Raw genomic sequence first — 24,047 nt, 5'->3', positions numbered from 1 at the left:
ACTTTGGGACTCTGCTGAGTGTCGCTGTCTTCGAAATACCTAAGAGTGATCAAGGAAGTTGTTTGGTGTATTGGTCCAGAGCTTCAAAGAAGTCTTCTGTTTAAAGATATAAATGTGCAAGACAAGACGTGTACGTTGAGGTGGTAATTGATAGAATATCAAGTGAGAAGAGGAAAAACCAAGACCCGGCTTTTTGAGAAAGGCCAGCATTTAAAAGCTAGGAAGAGGCAAGTGAGGCTACAAAGAACCAGAGAAGTGTCAGTCACAGCTCTTCTGTGAGGAAAGCAAAGTAAGATAGCTTGGGGCGCTCACCAGCCATCTGGGTGGAGGAGCCAAGAAGACACAGAGGAATGTGGGACGGGAAGTGGGAAGCCTGGCCCAGGAGGAGAACTGGGCTGGGAGTTATTGCACACAGGTAGGTCAAAAGCCTCCCAGGGAGAGTGCTAAGCCACTAGGCCATCACTGAGGAGACAAACCTGGAAAACAGTAATTTTGAGCCGTAAATGGAGGACATAGAGATTTAGGAAAGAATGGTGTTGAGAAGACCAAGGGATACACTGAGAGAAAGAAGTAGGGGAAATTGCCAAAAGCTGCAGAAAGATGTCTGGACTGTTTCCTGGGTGATGATTGAAACATGATTACATTTGTGGGTCTTGTTGTGTAATGTCGTGCTCTTATCCTGGGTTATGTTATCTTATTTTGTGTTGATAGCTGCAGGGACTACTGGAAGGTGCCCTGTAGTTGGAGGAAGTAGGATCTTAGTTTCTCTTGTCCCTGGTCCCTTCCTCTCTCTCTCATTCCCTCCCCCCTCCCTCTCTCTCTCTGCTTCCCTGCTACCCTGCACTAAGCAGCTTTCTTCCCCCATACCCTTCCGCCATGATGTTTCTGCCCTAAAGCCAGCTGACCAAGGACAGAACTCTGAAACTGTGAGCCAAAACAAACCTTTCCTCCTCTAAGTTGTTCCTGTCAGGTACTTGGGCACAGAGAGGCAAAGAGGAGAAAAGGGTGCTGCTCTGCAGGTGGGTGAGATCAGAGAGCCTCCTGATCTGCCTTTAGGGCTGTCATTAAAAGTGGGTATGGTAGGCAGAATAACAGACACCCAAAGATGTCCATGGCCTAACCCCTAGAACCTGGGAATATGTTACCGTGTGTGACAGAAGGGGCTTTCAAATGTGATTAAACTAAGGATCTTTACTCTGGAGGAGGTGGTCCTGGATTATCTGGGTGGTCCAATGCATTATAAAGTCCTCTTGAGAGGGAGGCAGATTCCTTCAGAGTCAAAGAAGGAAATGTGATGCTGGAAACAGAGGCTGGGTGAGGTAGTGTCAGGAGCCTAGGAGCATGGGCAGAGAGCCTCGGGAAACTGGGTCCTTGAAAGTAGCATGCATTCTTCCTTGCTCACTCCTCCTTAGATTGCTTCCTTTGTGGAAAATCAGCCACCATGTTGTGAGATCTCCATGTGCAGGAAAACCGAGGCCTATAGCCAATAGCCTGGTGAGGGAGGAGCTGGGAATGGACTTCCAGCCCGTCTAGCCTTCTTTTTTTTTTTTTTTTCTTTTTTAAAGAGAGAGGGGGGGGGGAGAGAGAGAGAGAGAGAGAGAGAGAGAGAGAGAGAGAATTTTCAATATTTATTTTCTAGTTCTAGGCGGACACAACATTCTTGTTTGTATGTGGTGCTGAGGATCGAACCTGGGCCGCACGCATGCCAGGCAAGAGAGCTACCGCTTGAGCCACATCCCCAGCCCCCATCTAGCCTTCTGATGACCACAGCCCCTGCTGGCCTCCTGATGTAGCTAGCAACTACTCTTGCATCTTGAGCTGGCCTCAAGTGCTCCCACTGGCCCAGGCTGAGGTTGGAAGGCAGAGGAGTTCTACGGTGAGATATTCAAGTAGTATATGACTGAAAAGCTACTTTAGCTCATATGATCTTTTCCTGGTAAATAGAGAAAGGAGATATGTTATTTCTAAGAGTGTATTAAGAATGTATTAGTTATCTATTGCTGTGTAACAAATTACCACAAATTTTGGTGGCTTTAAACAACAAACATTTATAGTCTCACATTTTCTGTGGCTCAGGAATTTGGGGCTGCCTGAGCTGAGTGATTCTGGCTCAGAGTCTCCCCCACATCATGAGGCCAGCAAAGGCTATGGTCATCGGAAGGCTAGACTAGGCTGGAAGATCCATTCCCAGCTCCTCCCTCACCTGGCTATTGGCTGTAGGCCTCGGTTTTCCTGCACATGGAGATCTCACAATATGGTGGCTGACTTTCCACAATGGAACCAATCTAAGGAGGAGTAAAGCAAGGAAGAATCCATGCTACCTTCAAGGACCAAGTTTCCTGAGACTCGCATCATCATTTCCACTTCATTCTATTTATTAGAAGCAAGTCCTAAGTCCAGGACATACTCAAGGGAAGAGGAATTTGGTTCCATTTCTTAAAAGGAGGAGCATAAAAAATTGTGCATATATTAAAGCCATTATAAACAATATTAACCCCAAGACTATAACAATTCAGAGGCTGAGGTCTCACTGGGTGCACTGAAGTGACATGAAGCACATTAAATATACAATTTTACCTATGCAGATAATGTTTTTAAAGGATGGCAGCTGACTTTGGCAGCTCTCATATCCTTGCTTACTTTTATAAAGTAGGCAAATAACTCTTTGCATTCTTATTTTCATTGTTACAAGTCAGGATGAAAAACTGACATGTTCAGAAAAATCACCTCTTAACAAAGTGCCATTTTCAAATAGTTCTGTTAAAAGTACTTTTAACAAACATAATGTAATGATTTTTTAAAAATCCCTAGTACTGCATATCATATTATATTTATGATTTGGAGTTTTCTTTTTATGATGTCCTCAGCATGTTAAACTTACTGCCTGTTGAATATGTGTGTAAATGGTAAGTTCGGGGAACTTAAAAGTCAGGCTAAAGATGTCTCAGAAATATAGAAATTCTTAAATCTTTTCAGAACTTTCTCCCTCCTCTTTCTCTTCCTCTTTTTTCCCTTCCACCTCTCCTTTTCCTTATCTTTCTCCTTCTCTCTCCATTCTTCTTTAACATTTGTTTTAATCACCAGATTCTAAAAAATTACTGCCGAGATCAGATTTAACATCATTCCTTTCTTACAATAATTAGTCTATACCCAAATGTTTTGGATAAAAACACACTTAACCTGACCCTGTTCATTCACATGCTTGTAACCTTAACTACGTCATTTTTCTAAGCAGCTAGAAATCTTAATTAAACCTAGCAGTTTTTCTTCTACAATATTTCTGCTATATTTAACTTTCCTTTTATTTCTTTTAAAATAGAGAATCTTTATTTTGCCTTTTATTGGGATTGTATCTTTTATGGTCTTTTTATGGAGAGGCAGCCATTTTAATAATAGTAATAGTTATTATTATTTTTGAGACAGACCTCATTATGTTGCCCAGGCTGGCCTTTATCTCCTGGGATCAAGTGCTCCACGTGGCTCAGTCTCCCAAGAAGCTGCGTCCAGAGGCACACGTCGCTGCACCCAGTGAGGCAACCACTGTAGATTGATGTGCTGGGGCCCAATGTCACATGAAGGTCACAGCCCCTGTGGTCCCATTTTAGAAGAAATGCTCCACTGCTCTGAATGCTGACAGGTGCTCAGCAGGAGTCAGACTTCCATTCCATAATTTGTCCTGAGGTTAAATGAAAATGACACTCTGTATTTGGACACAACACTGAACAAAGCGCTCCATGGGCCTTGTCCGCATGCCAGCGCGTCAATGCTGTGAAGTAGGAGCATCATGATATTCTCCTTTGAAGGCTCAAATGGACAAAGTGACTTGACTAACAAGGCCTGAGACACGTTGGCTATCACTCAACAGATAAATAGTTGGATGTTATTCCAAAGACCTGGACCTTCCCAGTGTCCCAGCCAACTTAATTCCTTCCAATGTGTCAGCTGAAGCTCTCAGAGGCGTGCTGTGGAGTACAGGAGAGGAGGGGAGACTTGGTGTCACAGGGACCCTAAAAGGTGGAGGCAGTGGCTGACTGAGTCTGAGTCCACTCAGGAGATTGAAGCCCCATAGCAGGCTAGTTAGGGAAGATGAACGTGAGGAATTATTGATTGTGCCAAGAGTGATTATAAGGCAGGAGGAAACTCTATTCAGCGCCCTAGAGTCAGGGGGCCATCTTGCAATGGGTTCAGTCTCCTTGCAGAAGGGGCAGTTTGGTCCACCAGGGAGCAGAGAAGTCTGCTATTTGATAGAGCTGCCTGGAGTAGCTGGGCAGGCACTGGCCACCATGCAGAGTGCAGGTGGTGCCCTGGGAGGTGGGATCAACAACCAGTGTGTGGGGGTGGGGCACACAGTGGGAATCTGGGTCCTATCTGGGGCGGAAGACCTGGCGTGCAAGCTGTGTGGGAGCAGGCTGGGCTTGCAGATGGGGCAGCTGTTGTACATGAGACCCTCTTTCATGGGCAGAGGCCTTCAGAGTGTGCAGGACATGTGGGGACTCTAGTGACTGTGTCAAGAAGCCCAAGGGAAAGGTTATCACTGGGCTGAGACACTGAAGTCTGCTTCTCAAAACTCTAAGAACTAATTCAGCAATAATTTAACTCCCATTTGTAAGACACTTATTAACTCTTTATTTTTAACAAAAATTTATTGAGAACCTACAATGCCCTAGGCACCAAGTTAGTTAACTACTGTTTCCAAGGTAATGTGCCAAAGACATGGTAGAAATAAAGACATATATCTGGCTCTCAAGATACCTAGGATCTCAACATGTGGACCAATAGACTAGGAGAGAAAACCCAGATATAGTGGCCCACAAATTTGATTCACAACTTTGTAACTTTGTTTGACAAAGTTACAAAGAAAATCCAACAGAAGAAGGATAGTTTTGTCAACAGATGTTGCTGGAGCAGTTGGCTGTCCATGGGCAAATGAGCTTTACCCTCAACCTCCCACTTCACACAAAAATGAGCTCAAAATAGATCCCACAGTTAAAAGTAAAACATAATCCTAAAACATGTTTAGGAAAACCACAGAAGGAACTCTCTGGAACCCAGGAGTGGGTGAAGTGTTCTCAGCTTCAACAGCAAAAGCACAATATATAAGGGGAAGGACTGAGGAGTCAGATGCTGTCCAATTAAAACCTTTTGCTCTGAGAAAGAGCGGAAAAAGAGGATGGACAGACAAGGAGTGTGGAGTCTCGCATTCAGAAAAACAAGATTCCAGAAGCTCAGGTGGTTCAGGAGAACACAGGAGGACAAGATCCATTTCAGCCCTGGGACTCTGGGAAGTCTGATGAAGGAAGAACCTAAATACGACTTGAAGAATAAACGCAATAAAATGACCCAGGAGGAAAAAGAGCATGCAAACACGAGCGAGCAAAAGCCAAAGTGCAGGGCATCTACATGGGATGCTCCAAGACCCAGGGCAGCTCAAGGTGAACAGGAAGGGAGGGCAGGGAGTGAGCCTGCCACGGGGTTGGGGACAAACCGTGTAACTAGTGTGGTAGTGACATAGCCCTGATTCCAAATAGTTCAAGCTAGAAAATGGTAAATACAACGAGAGGGACAGCTCTGACAGCTTGAACTCCAGGCGTCAGAAGAATGGGATTCAGCAAGACCATCCTGAGAGATGCCCCTCTCCTCCAAGAGGCAGAGTCTGGGGGCAGGACCAGCCAGGAGCCCATGCTGCCTCACATCCTGTGCTAACCTGTCCTGCCTGAGTCTGTCTTGTTCCTTTGGTAGCCTGCTTCTTCCTTGCATCTTCCCCCAGTTCTCACACTGAGAGCAGACCTGAAAATAGCTTACCTGCAGCACAATCTCAGGGTGTGGGGGGTGGATCATATCCAGTTCCGTGCAAGGTAAGAGCCACCCCTACTTCCTGCCTCAACCACCTTGCAGGTTTTGGCTTTGGGGGGAATAAAACAGAAAAGTTGGTCAGTTAGCAAGTGATTCATGAAATACTTGCTCAAGAAACACATCTCAGTAAATATTTTTCAAATCCGTGGATATACTGGGATTAAAAACAAAAATCACTTTACTCTGACCATTAGAATTTCATATGTGTCATAAGTGTCTGGTATTAAATTTTATTTCATTGCTAGTTTCTTCCAAGTGGTCTTGCTGGTACCTTCACAGTAAAAGTCCATCTGCTCAGTTCAAGGAGCATTTCCTCATTTAAATGCAATTAAGACTGCAATCTTTTAACAACCAGGGAGAAGATTGCTGGATATTCATCTAGTTCTAATATCTTAGGAAAAGATTCAGACGTGGAGCTGTAGTGGTTTAGCATGCACGGGGTCCTGGGTATATTCCCAGCACTTATCAAAAAAAAAAAAAAAGTAGTAGTTTAGCTATTGGGAGATAGTGGGTAGGGGAAAAATAATAGTGTAATTGACAAAAGAAGGGGAAAGATTACCAGCCACTGGGAGGAAAGTTGAGCTGTTCTTCTGGATATTGAGTTGCAGTTTTCTACCCATCCCTTATCTCTCGCTTCCCTACCAAGTTATTTAGGGGGAATATTTGTAATTCTTGTTCTCGCCAGGCTATTTCCCTCTTATTTATCTGTTAAGTTTGCAGAAGGGACTTGAAGACTGAGAGTGTTCTCAGAGAAGCCCAATGCCTGCTAATGACCGTGTTGCTGCTGAGATGGAGCAGTGGGTGATGACTGTGACCACATTTCTGGGACATTATCAGCAAAAATAGTAAGTAGCTCTCATGGTGCAATGAGAGTTTGGTTTCAGAATTTCTTCTATCAGAAGAACTAGCCAGTTATTAATCCAGATCCCAACTCTGAATTAAACACATCCTTTTAAAAAAAAGGTCAGAGAAATTATGTAAATTCTCAAGATGTCACTTCACTTGTCACCCACAGAAAAATTACTTGGGGAATAAGCAATTTTTCCCACAAAATGATAATATAATACGTTTTTTGGTGGTGGTTGTTCTTATCCATTAATTGAGGACTCCAGGCTGCAGGTTCCTTCAGTCTCCTTATTCTATTTGAGTCAAAAGCAGTTAGCCACGTGGGATGACGCACACCTATAATCCCAGCAGCTCCAGAGGCTGAGGCAGGAGGATTGAGAGTTCAAAGCCAGAGGTGCTAAGCAATTCAGTGAGACCCTGTTGCTAAACAAAATACAAAAAAGAGCAGGGGATGTGGCTCAGTGCTTAAGTGCCCCTGAGTTCAATCCCTGGTACCAAAAAAAAAAAAAAAAAAAAAAAAAGCAACTGACCGCCCCATAAATTGGCACATACCTGTAATCCTAGCAACTCAGGAGGCTGAGGCAGGAGGATAGAATTCTGAGACAGTCTCAGCAACTTAGTGAGACCCTGACTCAAGATTAAAAAAAATTAAAAACAGCTGGGAATATGGCTCGGTGGTTAAGAGCATCTGGGTTCAATTCCAAGTACAAAAAAAAAAAAGGCAACTGATTTTATGGAACATGAAAACTAAGATCTAAGGTCATTGCGATTTCTTGATGCTCTGTGCGTAATATTTCTTTAAAATATTTACTTCCACAAATGGTGTTGATGAGCTATAAAGTTTTTCCTGGCAAGAATATGCTCTGACCTGGAAAACACACTTCATTATTCATGACTAGAATATTCTCTCCAACTTATGCCAATAAAAACGTGAAATAATCTAAGATACGCTTTACCCACATTACATGAGCACAGGCATGTGAGTGGTAGCTTCGAAACTTACACTCTTGTGATTTGGAATTGATGAGGAAAGTTCAGGGTGAGGGAGTTTTTCAGAGGTCTTTTGCCCGATGTTTATGAAAAAAGAAAAGAAAGGTCTCCAGACACTGTGAGGGTAGAGAAAAGAGGCTGAGAAAACTTCAGAGTCTGACACTGAATCAGGAGTCCGGGGAAGTGATTAATATTCCTCAGCCAAAGAAAAGGGAAGGACAAACCGGGCACGGTGGCATATGCCTATAATGCCAGCAGTTCGGGAGGCTGAGGCAGGAGGATCAAGAGTTCAAAGCCAGCCTCAGCAATTCAGTGAGAGGCACTAAGCAACTCAGTGAGACCCTGTCTCTAATAAAGTATTTTAAAAAGGGCTGGGGATGTTGCTCAGTGGTTAAGCACCCCCCCCCCCCCCCCCCCCCCCCCGTGTTCAATCCTGGTACCAAAAAAAAAAAAAAAAAAAGGACATTCCCATCAAAGGAAGCCAACGGGAGTGCCCATGCTGTCTGGGAACATCTGTGTGACCGCACCATAAGGTCTGCTAAGAGATAAACATTCTGAACAAAGTGGACTCTCAATAAAGAAATTGGCTGTCCATAATGTGGGTGGTCCTCGTCCTAGCATCGAAGATCTTTTTAAAGCAAGGTCTACACTTCCCTAAGCATCCTGATGGTCTTAGACTTGAACTGCAATGTTGGCTCTTCCATGGGGGGCCAGCCTGCAAACCTACCCTGCAGATTTTGGACTTGCCAGTCTCCATAATCACATGAGTCCTGAGTCAATTTCATAAAATAAATATCCATCTATCTATTGGTTAATGGATCCATCCATCTCTATTGATTTTGTTTCTCTGGAGAACCCTAACTAGTGGTTCTATTTAAATCTATTTTAAAATGTCTTCAAGAAACCTACCTGTGCAAGAAGAGAAATGAAATTCACATCTTATTGAGGAGCAGGAGAGGATTTTGCTAAGGAGATTGCATTCATGCATCCTTCTGGGATGGATTCTACTGGGGTAAGCAGTGGCTGGGGAAGAGCAGCTTATATGGAAGGTGGAGTTGCATGAGAGAATGCTTGGGGCCAATCAGGCATTCCCAGGATCCAGTTTGGATCTATTGTGATATCTATTAGAAATTAAAGGGGACAATCTGGAAGAATTTATCCATTGGAATCAAATTTTAGATGATGTTTCAAGGTTAGGATTGAGGAGTTTGTGGTTTTTTCAGTAGGGAACAGGGAATTATTAAAGGCCTTTGAGAAGGAAAGTGAAATGACTGTGTTTCATAATTCAAGCAATTCCAACTAATGCATAAATTGGATTCTAGTCATTCCTCTACTATGTGCCACGAGCTATGCTAAACGCAGTGGATATAGTAACAAAAGACTGTCTCTGAAATCAAGGGGCTCACAATCTATGAGGGAGTTGGAGATAGACAAGGGAACAATTAAATGCAAGAAGATAAATTCTTCATTGAGGGGGCTGGAGATGTGGCTCAGCGGTAGCGCGCTCGCTTGGCATTCGTGCGGCCCGGGTTCGATCCTCAGCACCACATACCAACAAAGATGTTGTGTCCGCCGAGAACTAAAAAAAAATAAATATTAAAAATTCTCTCTCTCTCTCTCTCTCTCCCCCCTCTCTCACTCTCTCTTTAAAAAAAAAAAAATTCTTCATTGAGAACAGACACAGGATGCAAGAGAATCACAAAGATAGACACCTAGTTCCAATATGGGTGGTTGAGGTATGAAGGGTCAGAGAGAGCTTCCTTAAATAAGGAGAGATTTTAGGACAATTTCTGGAACTCTGGTTTCTCATGGAGACAGTTGAACCATTTGAAAATGAATTACAATCTCATGTGATCCAACCTAATCCAATGTTAGATGGTGTTTAGGTCCCGCAGGATGGACCTCCAAAGACCACTTAATTCAGGACTGACAATAGTATTTTCTAGGTTCCAAAACATGAGGCACAGGACCAGAAACATGTGACATCTGAAACTAGGTATTAAATTTCTAAATCTTTCAGTGCCTTTCCAGTCTTCCCTTCTTTTGCTGAAGTCTCCTCTTCCCTGAACCTCTGACCTGAGGTTTTCAACCTTCCCTGAGGCTCTCAATATTTCTGCAAAACTTTTTGCTCCAAACTTTTTGCATTTTTAGGTTTTACTGATCCTAAGAAGGCAATATGATTCAACTTGTTGGTGCTAAAGTACAAATGACCACCAAGCCCTCTTACCCTCTCAGAACAATTTGCGTTCTTCAGAAATGCTAATTAGGAATTGTTTGTGTATTCTAGCAATAAAAACAAGCCCTTTGTGTATTTGCTTGAATAAGTGATTTAGAAGTCAGAAACTGAGAGCTGGGTGTGGTGGCAGCACCTGCAGTCTCAGCAAGTTGGGAGGCTGAAGCGGGGAATCACTTGAGTGGAGCGTTGGAGGTCAGCCTGGACCTTGTAGCCAGAGCCTGTCTCTCAGAAAAAAAAAAAAAAAGGAAAGAAATTCTTAGAGTTGGGAAGGTGAGGTCTACCAATTTTGTGTTCCCCATGAGGATTGTTTGACTTTGGTAAGTTTCTGCTTCATATTTCACATCTAGTTACCTCTAAATATCATTAAAATCTTGTTTCTTTGGCATTTGATGGGCCAAAATGAGCTATGATTTTTTTTTTCTAATGAATTAACATGGAAGATTTAAACACTTGCTTCTTCAAAACCAGTTTATGGCTCTTTGAAATGGAAGAAAAACACTGCTTCATGTTTTTCCTGTTTCTTCTGAACACTTACCTGGTTGAATTACACAGTTACAACTTATGTACAGCTATTTTTCTAAGAGGAACCAGATTTTTAAAAATCGTGAATAATGTACATTTCATGATATGGATTAAAAAAACATTTAATTAAGAAATCTGGAAACTGTTTCATACTGGGATTGTCAAGTGAAGCACCTCTGTTGGATCCGGCCCCTCTGGGGGATTCTGAGGAAAAGCTCACACCAGGCACCATTCTGTCACCACAGGGGAGGAGAGGGGCAAAATGTCTTCATATGCCAAAAGAAGAAATACCCAGACTCCTTTTCAATTTCAATGAATTCTCCAAGAAATGTTCAGAAAAATGGAAGCTCATGTCTGTAAAGGAAAAGTTAAAGTTCAAAGATATGGGGAAAAGTGACAAAGTTACTATGTCAGGGAGATGGGAAATTACGTTCCTCCCAAAGGTGATAAAAAAAGATCTGATGTTCTCAAAAGACCACCATCTGCCTTCTTTCTGTTTTGCTCTGAACATTGCCCAAAGATCAGAGGAGACACCCAGACCTCTCCATTGTGGATGCTGCAAAAAAAAATTGGGTGAAATGTGTCTGGAACAATCCACCAATGAGAATCATCCAGATAAGCAGAAAGAGCTAAGCTAAAGGGGAAATATTAAAGCACATTGCTGCATACTGAGCCAGAGGCGAGAGTGAGGTAAGAAGAAAGGGCTGGGCAGGGGAACAGGCTCAAAGGAGAAGGCACCAGAGGAGGAGGAAGAGGTTGAAGATGAACACGGGCTGTCCTGTACTGAGGGCATGGTGTGTGTCTGCACTAAGGCCACAGTGAAGAAGGGGAGTTCGAGTGCAGCTGATACTTGCTTCAGTATAAAAACTGATTTTTAGAACAGGGGATATAGCTCAGAGGTAGTACTTGCCTCGCATGCCCAAAGCCATGGGTCCAGTCCCAAGTACTGCAGAGAAAACAAAAGTAACAGTAAAAGCTACTGATCTTTGTATAGCTGATAAGATTCTTTGTAGAGAAAATTTTTTTTTTTTTTAATTCAGGCTGTATTTAGTGAAATCCTCAGCAACTTAGTGAGACCCCCATCTAAAAATAAAAAAATAAAAAGGGCTGCAGTTGTGGCTCAGTGTTTAAATGCCCCTGGTACAAAAAACAAAAACAAAACAGGTTGCAGTTTTTTTGTTTGTTTTTAAGGGATTACTACACACAGTTCGGGTTTAAAACTTCTGATGTTAAATGCTTTGAAATATTTTGTGGTTTCTTGATTTGTGGTAACACAGCAAACCTTTAGGAATTAGTACCAATAATAAATTTTGGGTTTTGGGGAATGTTGTATTTTGTACAACATTTACATATTAATATAAATGTATATATTTATATTAATTATATATTAATAATTATATTAATATATTAGTATATATTTAAGATTTATAATAAAATTGTGCATACAAAAAAATCCTCATTCTTTTTTAAAAATATTTTTTTAGTTGTAGACAGATACAATACCTTTATTTTATTCATTTTTATGTGTTGCTGAGGATGGAACCCACACATGCGAGGCAAACCCTCTACCAATTGAGCTACAAACCCAGCCCCTCTTTCTTAATTACACTATTTCAAAAACAAAGTTTATTGGAATATATCATAATGCTTAATTCTGAAAGCTTTAAACTCTAGCAGGGGAAGGAGTGGGAATGGTTCCTTAACTCAGTGGTTGCCAACTGGGTTCACCAGACTGGCCTTAAGTCATCACAGAATCATCGTCACTAGCAGCAGTAATATTATTGTTTCATTTTTTAGAAACTCTTTATGAAATAATTTTTTAAATTTTAAATTTTTGTGGTGCTAGGACTTGAACCCAGTACCTCATGCACACTGGGCAAGCAAAGCGCTCTACCCCTGAGCTACGTCGCCAGCCTGAAATACTACCATCATCTTTTGAGGCATGGAGAATTTATGTAACTTGCTCAAAGTTACCCAGTTAATGAGTAGTGAAGTCAAGCTATGAATTCTGGCAATTTCAAATCCCCTTCCTGCTCTTTCCCACCCAATTTTGATTTACTGGGTCTGGAATAGGGCCCCTGGAATATTGTCTCTCAGAATCAAGGGATTCTAAAGCAAAGTCAGGTTGGAGACCATCCTGTTAAATCGATTTACTTTGCATTGGATGGTTATTTCCTTGCCTGGGTCTGAAAAATAATGGCTCCTAGGGCCAGGCAAGTGACTCAGTGCCCTTTGATTTAGGAGTAAACAAACATGCTCTGGACAAGCTGCAGTGTTCTCCAGGCACAATGCTGCAGTGGCTGGGGCACTTCAGGGAACAGCCCTTCTCCCCAAGCACAGACCTCCTAGTTTAAAGTGCACAATGGAAGGCCAGGGGCATACCTGCTGGTGGCACTCACCTGAAAACCCAGCCACCCTGAAGCCTGAGGCAGGGGAATTGCAAGTTTGAGGCCAGCCTCAGCCACTTAGTCTCAAAATAAAATTTAAAGAGTCGGGAATATAGCTCAGTGGTAGAGCACTAACTTAGCATGTATGAGGCTCTGGTTGAAACCCCAGTACTGTTCAGGTGTGGGGGGAGGGGAGGCACAAGTGAGAGTTGGCAGTGAGGGAGAGGTCAAAAAGCAGATGGGCTTCCTGGGAGGGAAAGGGAGCAGGATCTTGAAAAGCAAGCGTGATTCTTGAGATAGAAATGAGAAGGCAGGAACTGTATCTATTTACTAAGGGTTCAAAGGGAAGCAAGCATTCACCAGTGGTGATTCAAGGCTGGAACGCATGGGCCATGAGCGTGTCCAATGGGATTGGATGGAGCCGAGAATTCCTTTTAGGAGGTATCTGGGAACTAATACAATTGGAAAAGTAAGCTAGGACAAGATATAAAACCTTAAGTGATGGGCCAGAACTTGGTCTGAACCCTATCAACAATGGGGAGCCACTGAATTTTAAAAGGACAACGAAGTAATGAAGGTTTCAGTTTAAAGGAATAATCTACAGTTGTTACTATGTAGGGGAAAGGATAGGGGATATACCAGAACTGGGAAAACCATTTGAAAGATTAAAGCAATGATACCAGTGGAAGAAAGTGTCTTATAACATAGTGGACACACTCAGGTCAGGTTATGCCAAGGACTGAGCTTGGTGATTTGGAGCAAATTCCCTAACACCTCTGAGCCTTGGGTTTTTTCACTGGAAAACAGGTGTGATAATGATGATGTCCTTGAAGACTGAGCCAAAATAAACAAAGGATTTCCCTGGGTTGGCAATGGTTCTGGGATGCCAGGTGAATGGGTCAGGGTTTTGAGTTGCTTTCCAGGCCTGTATGACTTAGAAAATGTGAATGTTATGAGTATCAACAGAGATGCCCATGGGCCTCCACTCTGTGGAAAATGAGGAAGGGAAGGGAGCTAACAATGAATGATCCAAGATTATAATGGAATAACACCCTTGAGAGGTAGATACTTTTTATCCTCAATTTACAGTTCACTGAACTTGACCAAAAAAATTTTGAGTCTGGGTTGAAACCAAGGTCCACCTAAATCTAAAACTTGAGATTTTTTCCAACTACATCATATTTTAGACTTGTAAAGTGATATTTTCTTTCACTGGTTTTGGTCTAATATTCTATTCTTTTAAGACTGTTTTGAACTTTGATTCTGACATTAAATTAAGAATCCTTCCTTGGGGCTGAGGCTGTAGCTCAGTGGTAAAGTGCTTGCCTCACATGTAGGAGGCACTGGATTCAATCCTCACCACTGCATAAAAAATACATAAAGATACTGTGTTCATCTACAACTAAATAAATATTTAAAAAAAAATCCTTCCGGGGGCTGTGGTTGGTAGAGTACTTGCCTAGCATGTGTGAGGCACTGGGTTCGGTTCTTAGCACCATATATAAACAAATAAATAAATAAAGGTCCATCAATAACTAATAAAAATTTTTAAAAAATTAAGAATACTTCCAAACTTTGGGTCATCTAAGAGACATGGATTTATGAGATACGGGAGAAAGACAAGGGAAGGAGATTCTGAGTGGAAAGAGAACACATGGTCTTGTCCTGATGGGTAAGAGGCCAGCTTATATGCCCAGAGTAGACACAATCTGGTTGTGAAGTGGTCATGAGTAGATCAAATAAGTCTAGCTGCTAAGAGGAACAGTACAGACAGGTGGAGAGTAAAGGAGAGAGCGTTAGAAATCAGGATGAGGGCAGTGAGAAGGGGAGAGGGTATGCTGCTGGGCTAAGTACTAACTAAGGACAAACAGAAGGTAAGGAAACATTAACCCACTCAGCTCCCATATTCAGCTGTGGGAAGTCACGGAAAAGATCACATAGTATGGTAAGGTGGGAGGAGAGGGCTTAGAGAAGATGGAGATGAGGGACACAGAGGTTCCAGCAAAGGGCAGAGATTGGGATATTTAAAAACCTATATGTTGCTGAGCACAGTGGCATGCGCCTGTAATCCCAGTGACTCAGAAGGCTGAGGCAGAGGGATTGAAAGTTCAAGGGCAGCCTCAGCAATTTAGGGAGACTCTGTTTCAATTAAAAAAAAAATTTTTTTTAAAAAGGCTGTGAATGTAGCTCGGTGGTAGAGTGCCCTTGGCTCAATTCCCAGTACAAAACAAAACGACCATATGCACATGGGATGGCGTTGTCCACAGGAATAAATCCGATAAGCCTTCCATTTTAAAACTCCAGCATTAATTGAAGAATCATATAATTTGGACACAGGTAAATACAACAATACTTTTTTTTGGTGGTGGGGGGGGGGGAAGCTACTGGGGCTTGAACCCAAGGCCTCACACATGCTTGCAAGCACTCTACCAGGGATTGACATTCCCAGCCACCCACAAAAAAATATCTCTAAAGATACTTAACAAAAGTTGACAAAAGCCACATTTCTATCCAAGGGACTACATACCAGTGGGATGTTTCTTCTGCAAGAAACCCAAGTTACTTAGGACACAGCGAGGACCCTGGGCCGCCCCCTGCTCTGGCAGGGGGTCTCCGCAGCAGTGTTCTAGTTTGCAGAGAACAGGAAGTCGCATCCGCCACATGTCTGACCCAGACGACGGGCTATCTGAACTCCTGCCCTGCTCCTGTCCATGGAATCGCGGAGCCAGGGCATCGGAGCACCTGCCTCCACCTAGGTACGGGCTAAGTCCACTCTCTCCCCAGCTCGTCACCACAGGAAGCCCACTGGCTAGTCGTGCTGCCAAAATTCCCACCTAGTTTGAACATTCCAAAGCCCCCATCATGATTTAATTTCCAACCAGTGATAGTAACCACTTCCGACTACACGTGAAAACGATTCTCCCAGTAACAGCGCAGGCCACCCCTTTGTGTCATCAAAGCCTCCAAGTCTAGCCACCATCTCTTCTGACGGAGACTAAGGGTAAGCTGAGTTTTTGTTAAAACTTGCCAAAAATGAGTCGGCTAAAGAGTTGAGAGAGGGAAGCCTGGTTCAGTCCTTTTGGAGAAAGCGTTAGAAAAGGCGGGACACACACTTGCAGGTGAGCCCGGGTCTCTGGCGGCCCGGCGGCGGGCAGGTGCGGGGTCAGGGCCCGGCGCGGCTCTCGGAGCCTGGCCCCTTTCTGCGAGTCTCGGGCTTCCTCGGCTCGGCCGGGGTCTGTCGCCCGGAGCGGAGGCACATGGCTGGGTGCAGCTGCGTCCCTTGCCAGCTCGGGCTGTGTGCGCGCAGGGGCGGCGGAAGTCCCTCTCCTTCGGGAAGTTTCTCCCGGACCCGGAGCCCCCCGCCCAAGGTCAGCCCAATCGAGAGGTCCGAAGTGGCGGGAACCCGGCCTCCAGAGGTGGCCCGGCGGTGGGGGCAGCTGCAAAACCCGGCGGCGGATCCGGCGCGCCGCGCGGGACGGCCGGGCGCCCGGGCAGGGGCCGCGGCTCGCAGGTAGGCAGCGCCCCACGAGCGGGGCCGCCGCCGAGGGCCAGCCGGGTCGCCGGCCGCGGCGGGCGGGCGGGCGGGAGGGAGGTTTCCGGGCCCCTCCCGCGCCTCGGGCGAGCGGGGCGATGGCGGCGGCGGTTTCCCGGCTCCCCCTCTCCGGACGCCGATGGCGGTGCGTTCCGGCCCTCCCCCACGGCCTCTCCCGCGGTCGCCGGAGCCGGTGAGGCCGGGAGGGCGGGGAGCCGCGCAGGAAAGGCGAGAGGGCGGAGGTTGCGTGGTGCAGGCGGCGGCGGCGGCGGCGGCGGGAGGAGGGCCGGCGGGCGGGCAGGGGAGGAGGCGGAGGCGGGCGCCGTGTCGCACGCAGCTCCAGGCGGGGCAGCCCGGGCGGCTGAGGGACGCAGCCAGACCTTGGCGGGACGGGGTTTCTCGGGGCCCGGGCCCAGCGAGCAAGCGGACACGTCGCCGGAGCCTTGGGGGCACCCGGGAGACGCGGGTGAGTGCCGGCGGCCGCCGGGGCCCAGCGGCGGCGGCTGCGGCGGCGCAGGCCCGGCCCGAGCCGCGGTGTCGCAGTGACTGGGGCCGCGGCTGCCGAGCGCAGGCGCCGGGCCAGGCCCGCGCCGCGGCGGGGCGGAATGGCGACTGGGCCGGGGGACTCGTGGGCGGAGGGCGGCGAGCGGGCCCCGGCCCTGAGTCACCGGGCAGGCCGACTCGGGCCTGGCGGGGCCTCGGATTTTGGGTTTGGGCTCGCAGCCGCCAGGCCCGGCTACGCACTGGGAAAAAGCCCGATTCATCGCCCCAGCCGCGGCGGCCGGGCGGCTCCGGCCTTTCCCAGCCGCGGGCGGCTCGGCGTCCGCGCCTCGCCTCGTGCGGCGACCCCCGCGGGACGCCCGGACGCGCGCCCTTTCCCCCTCGCCCGCGCAGGTCACGCTCGCAGCGGGACTCATGCTCTCCAGGAGCCCGGGCTCGCGCGCAGGAGCAGCCGCCGAGCCGCGCCGGGCGCTCCGGCTTTCCGGTCCCGTGTCCGCGGCCCCTGGGTCCCCCGCTCGCATTGTTGCGACGGTGCACGGCGCTATTATTGGGTAATAGTCGTCCTTTTGCCCCGTTCTCCTGGGGAGCGGGCCGCGGCGGGCGCGCAGGGATGCGAGTGCGGCGGCCCAACGGGACGGAGCCCCCCAGCGCTCCTGAGTCGGGCCGGGCCCTGCGCCACGGCCTCGGCGCGCCCCCGGTCCCGGCGGGAGCGCGCGCTCTGACCCCGGAGGTAACCGGGCGCCGAGCCAGGCCGCGGGGAGTAGGGGTCTCCGGGCCCCGGGTCGTGCACCTTCATTCCCAGGCCTGGGAGGCCCCTCTTTCTGTCACCTGTGTAATGCGGTGCAGTGTAGACCTAAGATAATTCGGATTGGAATGCTTTTACACGTTCCCCAGAGATTAACCTCCAAAGTTAAGAGGTTTCCCACTAGCTTTGCCCAAAAGAGGATTCGCTTTTCCCTCTGGGTCACTGTTGTTGCTTTTAGTTCCTAGTAGGGGTTAGTGGTAAAGGCACAAGTACTGAATTGCAGTCAGCGTACCCAAGTATTTGCTCTGTAATTGCTCTTTCCTGTAGTGGCATTAAAATAGTTAAGAGGGGAGTAAATGGTCAGGCAGTTTTCGATATGCGCTTATACTTTTTAAGTCATGAGCTGCTCGCTCATGAACGTAAGCATAACCGTAAGTATAACCGTATGAACCTAAGTATACCGTTTTAACTTTAGCATTTCGTTTTGAGGGGTACGAGAATTTACCGGATTTTCTGATGTCCCAGGGTTTTATGTATTTTATGTAGCACAGTACTACTTGATATTTAAAAAGTAAAACCCACTACTTTTGTTTAAGAAAAGTAGGATATGATTTTTTTTTTTAAGGTTTAGGGATATTAGAAAACTCTTCCTTGACCATTCCATTTGTTGCTTTCCAGGGCAATTGGAGATAATGGCATTGAATTTCAAATTCCCAAGCCTGCAAACACAAGACTGGCTTGCTTTAACTCTTATTATGCCCATTTTTGGAGGTTTCAGGAGAGTGCTCATTTAGTTTGAGAGGGATGGCTGAGTTGCTTTCTAAAAATGTTAAAAACTTTTTTTCTCATTGGCATCATCTTTTAAAAACTATTTTGCAACCAATTTTAGATACACTATGGTTTTTCCACCAGTTTAGATGATCCACCCTCCCTCTTTGAGAGTACCTTGCTCATGTCCTCATAGGCCCAGACAAATGCTGAGCCTATTCTGCCCCACCTCCATACACATTACTTGAACTCCTCTGCCCCTACTAAGTACTACCTTCCAGCTACAATTAACTTAGTCTTGATTGTTAAGGAGGACTTATTTCCCATACACAATCCAGGCTGTGAATTCATTGAGAAAATAGGGGATATTCTTTACTTATTTTTGCACTCCCGGAGTAATATACCTCGGTATTGTTTTGTTGAATGAAGGAACTTTCTAATTTAATCCCAATGTTTGCCTTTTGCTCTGATTTTGCTACAGAAAACATAATTGCTGTATTTAAGATAGTTTAAAGTGCAAACTATTATTTATGTGCTTTAAATTTTTTTCGTTGTAGATGGATAGAATACCTTTATTTTATTTATTTTTATTTGGTGCTAAGGATCAAACCCAGTGCCTCACAGGAAACACTCTGCCATTGAGCTACAGCCCCAGCCCCTATTACATGCTGCTTAAGAGAGAAGCATTTGTCACCTTTCTCATTTTCCACACTCCCTCTCCCTAGTATCTACTTGAGCGCCCTAAGAGAATAGTGTTCAGGTTTTCTTTAACTGTGGAAATCCAGGGAAGTGAGAAAAAAACAACTTGTGAAACTTTCATAAAACTTGTTTTAAGGTATAGATTTTTACTTGTGTGTGTGTGTGTGTGTGTGTGTGTGTGTGTTTAAACAAAACACCCCCACTTCACCCCCACAGCCTTGCCTTGCCTTTGGAGCAAAGCAGTTTGGTAGTTGAGGTTCTTCCCTGTTGGGAAGGAGGCCAGCCCAGGGGTGTGACTAGTCTGCAAGAAGTCCCACTGGGTCCTGAGGACCTTTTCATTCCCATTATACCCAGGGGCAGAAATGGTGTGCCTTCCCTTCAGCATGGAAAATTTAGGTTAATGTACTTTAAATTGAGGAGTTGTTTTCCATTCTTCAAATTTTAATAATTAGGGCCCAACATCTTTTGACTGTGTTTGTATTTCGTAAAGTTTCAACCCTCTAGCTTCCAAAGCATGGCCTTTCTGCCCTTTGCTATTGAATCACTCTGGGAAAAGATGTCTTTTGGAATCTAGTGGCTTCTTTTTGAACTGATCTTTTAGCTATGCCTGGAGAAAACGGTGGTGGCCATTTATTTTAAAGACCAATACTAAATTTACCTTGCCTTTTAAAAATTATTAGTAGATTTTCAGTAAGGTGTTTTTTTGTTTGTTTCAAAACCAAGAAATGAGCCTGTATGGTGGTGCAGGCCTGTAATCCCAATGGCTCTGGAGGCTGAGGCAGGAGATTGTGAGTTCAAAGTCAGCCTCAGCAAAATCGAGGCACTAAGCAACTCAGTGAGACCTTTTCTCAAAATAAAATACAAAATGGGGCTGGGGTGTGGCTTATGGTCAAGTGCCCCTGAGTTCAATCCCTGGTATCTTAAAAAAAAAAAAAAAAAAAAAGTCAAGAAATGAGCATTAAATGAAGAATTAAGTGAGTTTGGATAAAACCTTTATTATCAAGGACTTTAAGCTAGTAATAGGTACATTTACTAATGTACACTACATACGGAATTATTGCAACACTTATGACTTCAATTTTTTATTCACACAGATTTTCTAGTGTCTAAAAAAACCTGCATGGGGAGGGTACTTATTCCTTTATTTTTGTTTGGGTGAAAAGACATGGAGTCTAGTTTGAGCCTAACTTTGCTAGGCCTGTATTTCTTCATGTGTAAAATGAAATAGCTTTTAATTGATACTGTTTAAGGTTTCTTTAGGCCCTCAGAGTATATGGATCCCATGGGAAAGTCACAACTTTTTAACAGGAACAGCAACACTGGAAAAACTACCTCATAGAAGGTAATGTATCATATATACAGTTGACAAGCAGAGTTGTGACCCCTAGGTTTGATAGTCATTTTGATTGTTCCCTTGGGAAGCTTGAACCAGGTAGCATGGTTTTGCTCTCCCTTGCTTCCAGGCCATGTTTCTGCGTGATTGCGGTTCCATTCCCTGAACTTTGTTTGTGTCTCTCTTCCATCCCCCCTTCCTATAGCTGACAGTTCAAGGTTGCCATCTCTTGGAAGCTTGCCCATTAGGAGCCTTCCCAGGTTCCTGGGGTCCTGCCTGTTTTACTGTCTCAGCATTCACACTTCTGATAGTACTCGGTGATTTCTCCCTCTAGACTGCCCTGTAGGACAGGGATGGTGTCTGGCCCCTGTGCCTAGCGTGCTACTAATGTCAACATTTTTGAACATCCCTCACTTGAAATCTTTACAAAGCTCTATGAAGTTCAGGTACTATGGCTTAACCCTTTGTTTAGAATGTAGGAGCAGAAACTTCTCTGGTGAAGGCCAGGGCTGGAAAGGTGGTGAATCCCCAGTTAGAATGAAATAGTATCCCAGGGCTTGACCTTTAACAAGGGCTCCATCTGATTGATTTATAAGGTGGAAGTTGTTTTGTTAGATAATGAACTAAAATATTAACGAGATTTACCTTTAAAATGAAAATATTTGAAGGATTGATATCTGATCATCACTATGGAATTTATCATGTGGAGCAGACCTATATCATAATAGTTTAGAAAACATTATGAAATGGGTGTAGCCATTTAAACACGGGTAAAATGTGTCTGCTTTAGTGAAAGTATTTAAGGCAGAAAAATAGTTATGATTTCAGGATGGTGAACTTGTGTGATTTAAAATGATTTTTAAAAAATATTTATTTTTTAGTTGTATTTGGACAAGATACCTTTATTTTATTTATTTATTTTTATGTGGTGCTGAGGATCGAACCCAAGGCCTTGCACGTGCTGGGCAAGCGCTCTGCCGCTGAGCCACAACCCCAGCCCTAAAATGATTTTTTAAAATATTTAAAATACTGGGCTGGGGATGTGGCTCAAGCGGTAGCACGCTCGCCTGGCATGCATGCGGCCCGGGTTCGATCCTCAGCACCACATACAAAGATGTTGTGTCCGCCAAGAACTAAAAAATAAATATTAAATTAAAAAAATATTTAAAATACTTATAAAAGATAATAGGGTGAAGATAACATAACTGTAACATCAAAAGTAGAGACAGTAAAGGAGAAGATTCATTTGGCTACTTTAGAGTAATAAAACTTCATAAGTTAAAATCCTATAAGAATTACAAGGCAAATAGCAAACTGAGAAAAATAGTCACTTACAAGCAAATTTACTTTCCAAGCTATGAAAGGATGGCTTATAAACCAATAAAATAGTCCCCTGCCTCCTGGGAAAAAAAGGGAGGAAGGACTGGTAATTTATACAAGGAGCAGGAAACATGAAAAAAGTCTTCAGTTTTACTAGCAGTATTCCCCAAGATGCAGATCTATGAGATACTGGGGTTCTTTGGAGGGAAGGGGGAGCAAAGATTATTAAAATAAGCCATATCTGTTGAGAATATGCAGAAATGAATCCAGTCATTGCTAGAAAGAGTAATCGAATAGGATTTTTCAGGAGCAAAATATGCAAGAACAACTTACATAAAAATATGTGTGTACCTTGAAATAGCTAATGTGCTTCTAAGGATTTAGTTAAGAAACTAAAAAGTGATTCATAGATTAGTAGTCTGTCCTGGGTATGCTATTGTTTAATATCTTCTTATTGTGCTATTATGGATGATTTAGTATTGTTTAGATAAATCTTTGTATTTCCATAATACTATATTTAATGAGCATTTTATGAGTGCTATAAGGTGCCATATGTAATAAAATTTTTTTTTTAGCATCTGATTATATCTTTGAGCATTGGGATTATGGGCTATTTTTATTTTTTCCTCCAATTTTCTTTTTTTTTTTTTTTAAGAGAGAGAGGGAGAGAGAGAATTTTTTTAATATTTATTTTTTAGTTATCGGTGGACACAACATCTTTGTATGTGGTGCTGAGAATCGAACCCGGGCCGCATGCATGCCAGGTGAGCGCGCTACCGCTTGAGCCACATCCCCAGCCCTTTCCTCCAATTTTCTATAGTGCAGATGTATTTATGATACAGTAGACAGATTTTTCTTTTGCATTGCGAAGTATCAAACCTAGGGCTTTGCATATGTTAGACAGGTGCTCCACCTCTGAACTACATCCCCAGAAACGTTGGGTAATTCACAATGAAAATCCCAAGAAAAGAGAAGCAGAGGGACCACTGGCAAGGCAGAGCTTCTGCTTATTAATGCTGACGGCACATGGTGCTTGCTTTACCTGTAGTTGCTCCTGTGTGCTGTACAGATGACACGTCTGACCTGGTAGCCTGTGGTTCTGGTGGTCAGGTCTGCCTTTGTCTTCCCATTCATTTCTCATATTGCAATCCTTCAGTACTTAGGTACCCTTCACTAGGTTGTCTTAATACAATGAAATTCATTTACATTTTGATTGATTTACTTAAGGATGGGGGGATAAAGATCAGAGGTGGATCATCCCTGGGTTCAATCCCCAATGCCATTTTTAAAAAGAGATTAGGTGCTGATTAGTTGCCTTTGGAGTGGAAGTTTCCCTTTTTTAGGGACATTGTGACTTTCCTATCCTTTTTGCTTCCTAGTGATAGGACATGCATTTTAAATGGAATGTTTAAAGTTGATGTCATTATGTTTAAGAATATAAAGTTGCTGAAAATTAGAAAGTTAATTACTTTGGCATAATTCTGTAGCTTGTTAAATTGGAAAGGTCACTAATGATTATCTTAAGAATGCTACTCTAGATGGCTTAAATTAGGAATACTGTTGGAATTATGGAAAATAGGCACACAGCATTGTCACCAAATTGGGGGAGGAATGCCTTTGCCACATAGAAATTTTATACTATATAATTATATCTGCCTCAGGGGCATGTCAAGTCAGGGTGTAGGAAGAAGGCAAAAGAGCTCAGATCTCTCTTCCTGTGAGATGGAAGGAGTCTGCTCTGGTCAGAAAGGTTAGGAATCCTGCATGAGACAAATAAAGTACAGACCAGACTCCGCAATCCAAAGTGAGATTGAGGCATAGATGTAAAGGCCAGGCCATTTCCTCCTCCCCAAACCCCAAGTGTATCTTTGGGAACTAGGAGATACAGCTTGGGGGAGGGTGAAAAATGAAAAAATCCAGGGTGATTTCTGATTTCTGCATTTTAAAGATTAAAAATTTTTAAAAGATTAATGATTGGATATGATGGAGCATATCTATAATCCCAGTGACTCAGGAGGCTGAGGCAGGTGGATCACAAGTTCAAGTCCAGCCTCAACAATTTAGACTCAGAAATAAAAAGGGATGGGGATATAGATCAGAGATGGATCATCCCTGGGTTCAATCCCCAATGCCATTTTTAAAAGGAAAAAAAAAATCAAAGAAAATTTACTTGCAGATTCTTCCTTCATATGATGACACTTAGTGGAGTGTTCAGCACTGAGTGCTCCTGAAGACCTGCTGACCATGTTTTTGTTACTTAGTAGCTGCTGGCTATCCACTTTCTGCTGCTCTTAAATGCCTTATATTGAACAGAA

General features: G+C 44.3%; 1 protein-coding gene and 1 long non-coding RNA gene across 7 annotated transcripts in view; one reads left to right on the top strand and one right to left on the bottom strand.

Annotated features, from left to right (window-relative positions):
- LOC144253636 (uncharacterized) overlaps positions 1 to 15,452 on the bottom strand; it is a 36,670-nt gene extending 21,218 nt beyond the window's left edge. Inside the window, exons 1-2 of one of the 3 annotated variants that reach the window (XR_013343324.1) lie at positions 5,803 to 5,885; positions 3,426 to 3,676 (exon numbers count right to left, since the gene is read on the bottom strand). This is a non-coding gene — a long non-coding RNA (uncharacterized LOC144253636). Of the gene's footprint in view, positions 1 to 3,425; positions 3,677 to 5,802; positions 5,886 to 15,361 lie in introns of those variants that run through there. The other 2 variants (XR_013343323.1, XR_013343325.1) reach the window with 2 other exon arrangements.
- Positions 15,453 to 16,267: 815 nt separating this feature from the next.
- Cul1 (cullin 1) overlaps positions 16,268 to 24,047 on the top strand; it is an 83,411-nt gene continuing 75,631 nt past the window's right edge. For 2 of the 4 annotated variants that reach the window (XM_026411164.2, XM_026411165.2), the window contains exon 1: positions 16,678 to 16,832. The gene's annotated coding sequence lies outside the window, so the exon portion shown is untranslated. Of the gene's footprint in view, positions 16,346 to 16,468; positions 16,560 to 16,677; positions 16,833 to 24,047 lie in introns of those variants that run through there. The other 2 variants (XM_026411166.2, XM_026411167.2) reach the window with 2 other exon arrangements.

Source organism: Urocitellus parryii, chromosome 3 (assembly GCF_045843805.1).
Source record: "Urocitellus parryii isolate mUroPar1 chromosome 3, mUroPar1.hap1, whole genome shotgun sequence".
NCBI lineage: Eukaryota > Metazoa > Chordata > Mammalia > Rodentia > Sciuridae > Urocitellus > Urocitellus parryii.
This window is presented reverse-complemented; position numbering and strand designations above follow the sequence as displayed.